The 8,656-nt window shown below is 36.0% G+C and overlaps 1 protein-coding gene across 1 annotated transcript in view; it reads right to left on the reverse strand.

Annotated features, from left to right (window-relative positions):
* The window catches only part of LOC134205176 (uncharacterized), a 392,624-nt gene extending 384,401 nt beyond the window's left edge, over nucleotides 1-8,223 (reverse strand). Inside the window, exon 1 of the mRNA XM_062680182.1 lies at nucleotides 7,539-8,223. The gene's annotated coding sequence lies outside the window, so the exon portion shown is untranslated. The remainder of the gene's footprint in view (nucleotides 1-7,538) is intronic.
* Between the last annotated feature and the right edge of the window lie 433 nt (nucleotides 8,224-8,656).

The following is an 8,656-nucleotide window of genomic DNA, read 5'->3' on the forward strand; positions in this document are numbered from 1 at the left end:
GTCAAAAACATTTTTTTAAGATATTCCCACATTATTTTTTCGTTTTTATACTCTCAAATAGTAATACTTGCCATGGGAATTTTGAAACAATTTTCATTAATTGTAAGCAATGCTGGCTGCCAAAACTTCACCACAATAGCCATGCCAATTTTATCGCAATTGTCCATTAAAAATGTTAACGTGTTATCGTGTTTTTCTGGATTTTCAATGATTTTCAAGATGAAAATCAATATAGGTGCCAATAATGAGGGTATGTAAAACGTTTTCAAGCATGATTTGATCTAAAATTGTTTTCAGGTGATCCATAATGATGATATTAATTGATTCTTTTTTTCTACCTTCTTTACAATAATTTGATTTACAAAAAAAAAAATTTCGATTAGGTTCCAAACAAATTGTCAGCATTGGAAACATTGGAGTTTCCTTAATCAACTCCACAAAAACATTTCACGCATCGTCATGCAATCCTGACTTGTTTTTTTAAATGTAGTTAAGTTTGCTAAAAAATGTTAAGTTTTTCTATATATTTAATTTAGGTATTTATGATTTTGAGCGACAAAGTTCACAAAAATGGTTAGCTTCCAAAGAACAGTTACACACCGATTCATAAAAAGCATACGCATTTTTCTGATGTAAAAGGTTGTTAAGAAATAAAGCGGTTGATTTGCACTGCGTATTTATTTGATCTGCTCCAGTGATTGTAATATCAATATATTATCCAGAGACTTTAACATTATCCGATGACAAATTTATATAGTCGAAGTGAACAAACAAAGTACATCTTTTAGGAACATTTAGCAAGTAATAATTTAAGAATGAAGATTAACATAAAAAAACATACTCATTGGCGGAGTCCGAGGTGGCCATTACTCGTCGCACGCACGCTACAGTTCTTACAGGCAGCGTTCTTGTGCCAAGTGGTGCTCTATCAAATAACAATAACTTACGCTCCCAGTGGTCATATATCACTGTTACATCAATACAAAGAGCACAACAACAAGAAAGAATACGCTTTGCTGCTTATTTTATGCATTTGAAGACGACAAATTATTGACATAGTTTTGGCCACGCTTTTACAGTACGTACTCCTATGTGCATCGTAGAAACAATGTTCTAAAAATGTTTAGATAATACATTAGAACAAATAAAATAGATGGAGGGGATATAGGTGTGTTTAACGAGTCATAAATGGTCAAAACATGCCAACGGGTTTTATGATGATAAGTGTGTGTTGCATTGACAAAGAATTATTCTGAATATTCTTCTAAATGTAGAAGAGGTAGAACATCCTTCTTGCCAACGGATCTCTCTTGATTACATTGTTTCGACAATTCCACTATAGTTATGTATATTGGCTCCTTTTAATCTTGAATACAAAAGCTTATAATTTTTAATTATTTTTAAATATTTTTCTGTATTTAACTGCAAAGCTACAATAGTGGGGGTCGCGGATAGTCGACGACTAACAAGCTGTTTCGGGATGATCTGTTTCCCTTTCTCGTATTATTGTGATGACTAAACAATCCCTAAAAAATGCTCTTGGTTTCTTCCTTTTTAGGGTAGGAAGTTTTCCTTCAAATTTTAACAATGAACGGACTCAGTTAAACACGCCGATCCCTAATGAACGCTTCAGAGCAACCATTTGTTCGCAGTTTTAGTCAGTGATCCTCTCATGGGTGTAAACTGGACACTATGAACACCTCAGAGCAACCTTTTGCTCGCGACTTTAGTCAGTGGCTCTCTCAGATCAGACTACTGAATTAATGACACTGACCATCATGAACGCATCATAGAGGAGATTTTTTATTCAAATTATTAGTTTAAATTAGCCCTGAAAAAATGGTTGTTGGGATAGATCTATACGTTTCAAGGTAATTGATATAATGAAACTTTCCGGATGCTGTACTTAAGTTGGATTGATAAATTAATAACATCGCGAACACGACAGATGGTTGTAAAAGCAATAGCTTCACAAAAATTGACTCCTTATTTTCTTGTGTCTCAACGCATCGTTAAAAGAGCTCACCATGGCGCGATTCAGTTGCTATACTTATGGATAATTAAAAAAATCGGTGCTTTAGCATTATTTCGATTCAACTTCTGATTTTTTCAAAAAATGGTCTGAATTATTGCCTCTTTTAACAAAAAAAGTTTTGTTAATTTATTTCTAATTGAGTTAATATGGAAATCTGTGAATAATCAATCAAAGTATTTACTGCAACAAAATCAGTTGCTTCAATTTATGTGTAACGCGTGATTTTTTTTTGGGTTTTCCAAACACTGCGATACCATTTGTCAGATCTACGCACCATTTAATGTTATTTTGTCAATCTGACGCATTATTGCTGTGCAGAACGCAAGGCGAATTGAAACTGGACACAATATGGAATCTACTCAAACATCTTAAGTCAAAACCTTGAGCTTGGGAGTTATTTTTCGCACAGTTGGAGACACCAACCTCAATTCAGGTTCTGGTCAAGATTGAGTGCATAGCCGCATTGCATGCACAGAAAAAGCTTTCAATCAATAAGTGTTGAAATACTAATAGACCACTAAGAATAAAACCAGGCCATGTTCAAGTTGGAAGGTGGCACCTTGAAGATGAAAAAAAAATGATTCAACACAAATTATCAATCTGTAGAAACGCCATTAGCCAAGAACAATCTTTCTTACATCATTGTTTTAATTTATAAATCAATAGAAATGTATTTAATAAACGATGTTTCAGCCCATATTCCGTATTTAAGAGTTTTTGTGCACCTAACTAGCGCCAGCGAATGACAAATTTAAATACAGTTCTGTACTTGAACCTTTCAAAGTCTGTATAAAATCATTGTATTCAAATCTTGGCTTACTACAGAACTTTTACAAAAAGCTCCCATTTTATTGTATTGGAACCTTTTTAAGAATCTTTAAATTTTATACAGAACTGTAAGGTTTGTTTTTGGGTATGCAAATTCAATTATTCTACACCATCTACATTCGCTTCTTAAAACCCTACCTATCGATCAAAAATAAACTGATGTTACTTAAATTCTGTTAATAGTATAAGTCATTTAAAATTATATTTTTATGTTTGATACATTTTGAGAAATGTTTTGTGCAAAGCAACTTCTGTTAATGAAAAGACAACATTTTATAAATAAAACACTATCAGCCCAAAAGGTCAGGTCCGAATATTAACCATCTAATGCCCAAGACCGCCTTTTTTGTAATTTTTCATTCATCAGATTTCGAAAAGTTGATCAATAATATAACCTTCAACGCATGATTAAATGTGGTTTAAAGTCAATTTTCAAAGTTCTACACGTTTATAAAAAAATAGGAAATTGAGTAATATTTTGTTCCTCCGTGTTTTCGCTCGAATACCTTTGCAAAGTGAAATATTTGCAGATTAGCATTTTTCTGCAACTAACCTTTTTCAATAGAAGGTTATAGTGATGAATATTATACTCTAAAATATTTATCTAACTCATTACACGGAGAATGAAAACATTAACCCTGAAAATGTAAAAATTGCTGTTAGTCAGCATTGAATAGAAATTTTAAAACTCTGAATATGTTGAAAAATCAATCAAATATATTCAAAAAATTAGTTGATTGGATAAAAAAAATTCTAAAAAATCAATGTGTGAAATTGAAACAAACCACGTTGCCCAAACCGTGTTTAGACTGATTTTAGAAAGCAAACTGTAATTTTGAGCGAAAACAAAAATTTGGGTTGAAGAGGATTTAACTAAGGGTTAAACTAAACGAATATAAGATATGACAAGATGATAACTTAATTTATCGTTTCCTGGGATAAAATCGAGTAACTATTCTGAATTTTAGAAGCCATTCAAGTCATGTACTATGTACTTTAAGCATCACTGTTATCAAAGAGCGTAATTTCAAATAGTCTCCGTATGTTGAAAAGGACTCAAAGATTACATATATAAGGGTATCAGTCATCCAACAATTACCTTACCAAAATCATCTCAAGCACCACTTGATACATTTGACGCTATTATAATTTTGGACAACTGTTCATTTGATTGAAAAGGGTCTTGAATTTTTCTGTGTGTTAATATTTAGGGTCTTAATTCCGATTCTTCATTTCATATCTCCCATCCCAAGTACCATTTTAAGCTTCTAACGCTCTTGAAGGCCATATTTTTCTCTACAAGAGTGTTATAAAACCAGCATGAAACCAAATTATGAGATAAATTTGAGATGGGAGAGATGATGAGATAAATTTGAGATGGAGACTAGAACAGTTTCTATACATTTGATAGAAATTTAGCTTCCTTTGTGCTATCTGACGCTTCGACTTACGCAGTCGTTGAAGGCTTAACACATTTTAGTTACATAATATTTTACATGTATTTGCAATATCTCCGGAATGTAATGATCGGTCTGGCCCAGGGACAGAAAAAGTCATTTCAACTACACTCAAACAGCTGATATCCAACACACAATCAAGTTGCTAGTCCTTCCCGAATTCGAATGCGCGAATGAATAGGACGGCATGTGCACGAACAGCAGCAAGCGTCGACTTTCGGTGTCAGCGTTGTTGTGTGCGGTGTCAAAATGAATCTTCAGCTTGGCACATTGATTATCAATTTGAAATCTCAAAATATGAATATCATTTCATACTGCGGTGCATGGATTTAACATTTTGAAGTTAGATTCCTAAAATATATGCATCTGTTTAGTATATACAGTAAAATAATCATCATTTATCGGTGCAAATCAACCGCAATTCAAAATATTCATTTCAGCCCCGGTAGATATTCATTTTTTACGCTCGATTATCAATCGGCTATTGAGGATCGGGTGGTAAGTTTGGTATGGAAGTTTGACAGCATGCTGCGAGATGTTCGTGCCTGCATTGTCGAGCGTCTGATCAAAACAAACACGAATCAATAACGAAGGTGCCTACTGAGCATCGATGCAACTGATAATAAAACGAAGATTTCCGTCCTTGGTCTGGCCAATTTTGAAGTGGAAACAATGGGACCGCATATCGAATGCAGCTTTCTGTTACGTGTCTGTCACGTGAATAACGTGTGTGTCTAACAGATAAGCGAGATTTTTGCTTATCTGTCAGAGCGATTATTTTTATCAAAGGATTATTTTTTAAATATCGCTATAATAATTCCAAAGACAAAACCCATTTTCGCTAATATTTATTGAAATAAAGTTTAGTGTTATCCTATTGAATTCCACCACGATGTAATCTTTACAAATACATATTTTGACCTCAACTGTGAGGCCACCTCAGTGTCTCGTATTTTACTCGACGTACAGTAGTTCACAAAATTGAGCGTACAACTTGGATTTGATAATATAATAAATATATAATAAACCTGATTAATCCACCTGACGGCGATGGAGCCTTTCTTGTGTGTCATAACCCATAGTCCGATATGACCAATTTAAAAAAGGAAACAATGGGAAAGGATTCTGCGTCGAATTAAACTTGGCTCGGTTAAGAATAAGTGCCTAAAAATGAGTGAGTTTTGTATGAGACATCACCTTAATTCGTCGAGCTGAGTCGATTGGTATATTACACTATGGGTCTCCAGACCTTCTATAAAAAGTTCATTTTTGGAGCGATCATACAGCCTTCACGTATACTTTGTATACGAGAAAGGCAAAAATATATAGGAAAATAAATTGTTGTCTCGATTATTTTTATTGCATACTAGTCGAACCTGTCCGATCTCGCTCGGGTTGCTTTTTTTGCCCAAATTGTCAATCCTTTATTTGACGGGCTCGGTGGTCTAGTGGCTACCGCTTCTGCCTTATAAGCAGGAGGTCGTGGGTTCAATTCCAGGCTCGTCCCTTTCCTACTTTGTTTTTCTATCTTAGTTCTTTCTGTGTTTCACGTTAAACCAAAAACGATTCCTACTGTTATAACCTTCCACACAAACCCAAAACCTCCCGTGGCATCTATGAGAGGTCGTACAGTTCTCTGCATCTTTCATAAGTAGTTGTCCAACAAACCATCCTTCCCCTTCCTCAGCATTCGCAAGGACGTGGCCAGGACAAATCTCGACTATTGGAGAGTGCATTGCTCCCAACTAAGAGATAGTGGTTAGTCCCAAATCGATATCTGTGGTAACGGATGAAAGTGATGCTACTCTCATACAATAGTCTTGGCTTGTACCACCTACGAATTTGTGCAAATTGCTCAATGCTAATGCTAATGCTAAATTGTCAATCCTTTATTTGACTGCAGCGTCGCATTCTAGATCGATTTCAGTTCTAGTTTGATGACTTAGTATTATATAGTATTAAAAAAGTATTATCTAAATGGAAATACAAACACTGTGATGATTTGGTGTAATCTGAAATAGTACATTTTTCAAGTTCAGAAAAAGTTGATTCTCTTGAACTTTCTAAGCGATTTGAGATTCTCGCGTAATTCCCAAATCAACAAATATAAATACATATTGTAAAACTATTATCAGAATTGTGAAAATACCAGCCTTGCCCATTAAAAAAAATTACAGTTCTTGAATGATTAAAGCTGATATTTTTCTCAGTTCCTATTATTTTTATTCGATTTTTTTTTACTTCTATTATTTTTTTTTAAATATACCAGAAATGCACTGAAAAAAGTATCTGAATATGCAATTGGAACTAGAGTACAAATCCAAAACGATTCCGATTTGACTGTTTTAGGTACAATCAAATATGTCACCCATGCCGTTTAAATCGGTTCTACCCGTAAAAACAAATAATCGGATAATTCAAAACTTAGAGAAAGCAACGATCAGTCTCAGCGTTTCACAGTTTCACAGTAGTTCCAGCCCATGAGTTGTGATGAAGAGGAAACGTTTGATTTACATCAGACATTCCCATGTTCGTTTTATCTCGCATCATAAGAGCAAAGTAACAGTTTAATCGGTTACTTTTCCAACATACATAGTCACTAGCACCCAAAATTCAATAAATATTAAACAAGTCCATTTGTTTCGAATGCCGTTGTTTTCGCCAGGCTGAGAGCGATGGGACGAAGAACCGGGAAAAACCTCCCTATATCTCAACTTTCATCACCAAACATCAACTGAACAAGGAAAGCACGTAAAAGCACAGTTAGGGTGCGCATAACTGATTCCACACCATTCGTTACGCCAGATATACATATCTTTCTCGAAAATACATATTCTTTGCTCGAGTCTACGAAAAAAAAAGTATCATGCAACCCACTAATTGGCAAGTTCACATCGCTCAGGCCACATCCTTAACGCCGTACTTCGCGGGAGGCCGACCGCAACCAGGCCATGATTAGACAGAAATATGATAGCGGTTTCTATATCTTCACGTTTCCAGCATTCCAACCCCGGGTCAGTAATCAACGGCCAAACACCACACCGTGCCAAATGTTGATGCGTTGTTGCGTTGATCGGTAATCTGCCCCGGCTGCTGTTACACCTCCAACATGATCGAGAAGATATTTCACTTGTCTAGCATACTCCTTCATCGTTTGTTTGCACTCTCGACTCGAATCAGCATCTTTTCGATGGCACTGGATCTGTAGTGACTCTTACCTTTTCGCCGTTTAGGAAGTTTTGGCCTTTTTACCAATGGCTGGTGTATGTTGGATCTGCGAAACTGCTTGCGCTCGGTATCAAACTCAACCCAACTCACAGATACTGAGGGTATTACACTTCACTTCTGGTCTTGACAGTTGTTTTTTGCTCAACGCAAAAAAGCTAATCGTGACTTGGCCTTTGCAATCCGAAGAATTTCACTTCCTTCACAAGTGACTCTTGTCTCCCAAAAATGCAATAACAGTATTTTTCTCGTTTTTAACTGATCTTCTTGATTTCACTGCTTCTTGAAGCACTTCGTTCTGTAATACACTTCTGTGTGTTTTTTTTTTTCACTGTGAAACAACGTTTCGCCAATAAATTTCGATTATTTTAACAAATTTTGCTAGGTATTTGCCACATTCACGTAGGTATCAAAAACATTTGGAAACTCTGCGAAGAATTCGAAATAAATCTTTCTGGAACAACTGGACCCAGGGCACCTTCAAACGTTTCTAGATAGTCAACTCTCCAGGAAGAAAGTTGCTTCTAGTAGATCGTAGTTTCGCACTGCTCGCAGAGGATCGCACGATCTTGACCGTACCAAGGTTGACACTTAACTAAAGAATACCGAATGGTAGAAGGTTGTTATATAAGTTTTCTGTTTGGGCTCTCCTTGGCCGTGATCTTCAGCTGTTGGAGGTTCGCGGAAGAGTTTGGATTCATCTTCATTTCTTCGGGATTTTCTTCGTTTTTCTTGCGAGAGAAACGCGATCTTTCCCTGATTCAATGAGAGATCTATCCAAATTTCACCACAACGTCCAGTGCTCTCTTCGGAGTTCTCGTACTCTTCGCTGTCAGAAAGTTTCGTTGCATAATTAAACTCAAGAGAAAGAGTGACCTTGATCGTGAAATGCGCGTAGCAACTCTTTCATCTAAAGAGCAGTCCGCGGACACAAAGCAGATCAAGTTCAATGCACGATACCGCGCGTTCAAGTTTGTTTCCTCGCGAGACGATTCATCGCACAAAACGGACGACGCAAAACCACTTCGGCTCTCAGAGACGTAGTGCAATTTTGCTCAGCAAAGCTCTCTTCTCACAGGGGCTCGTTGTGCATTCTTCTATTGATTCTCAT

The sequence above is a fragment of the Armigeres subalbatus genome, chromosome 1 (assembly GCF_024139115.2).
Source record: "Armigeres subalbatus isolate Guangzhou_Male chromosome 1, GZ_Asu_2, whole genome shotgun sequence".
Lineage (NCBI taxonomy): Eukaryota > Metazoa > Arthropoda > Insecta > Diptera > Culicidae > Armigeres > Armigeres subalbatus.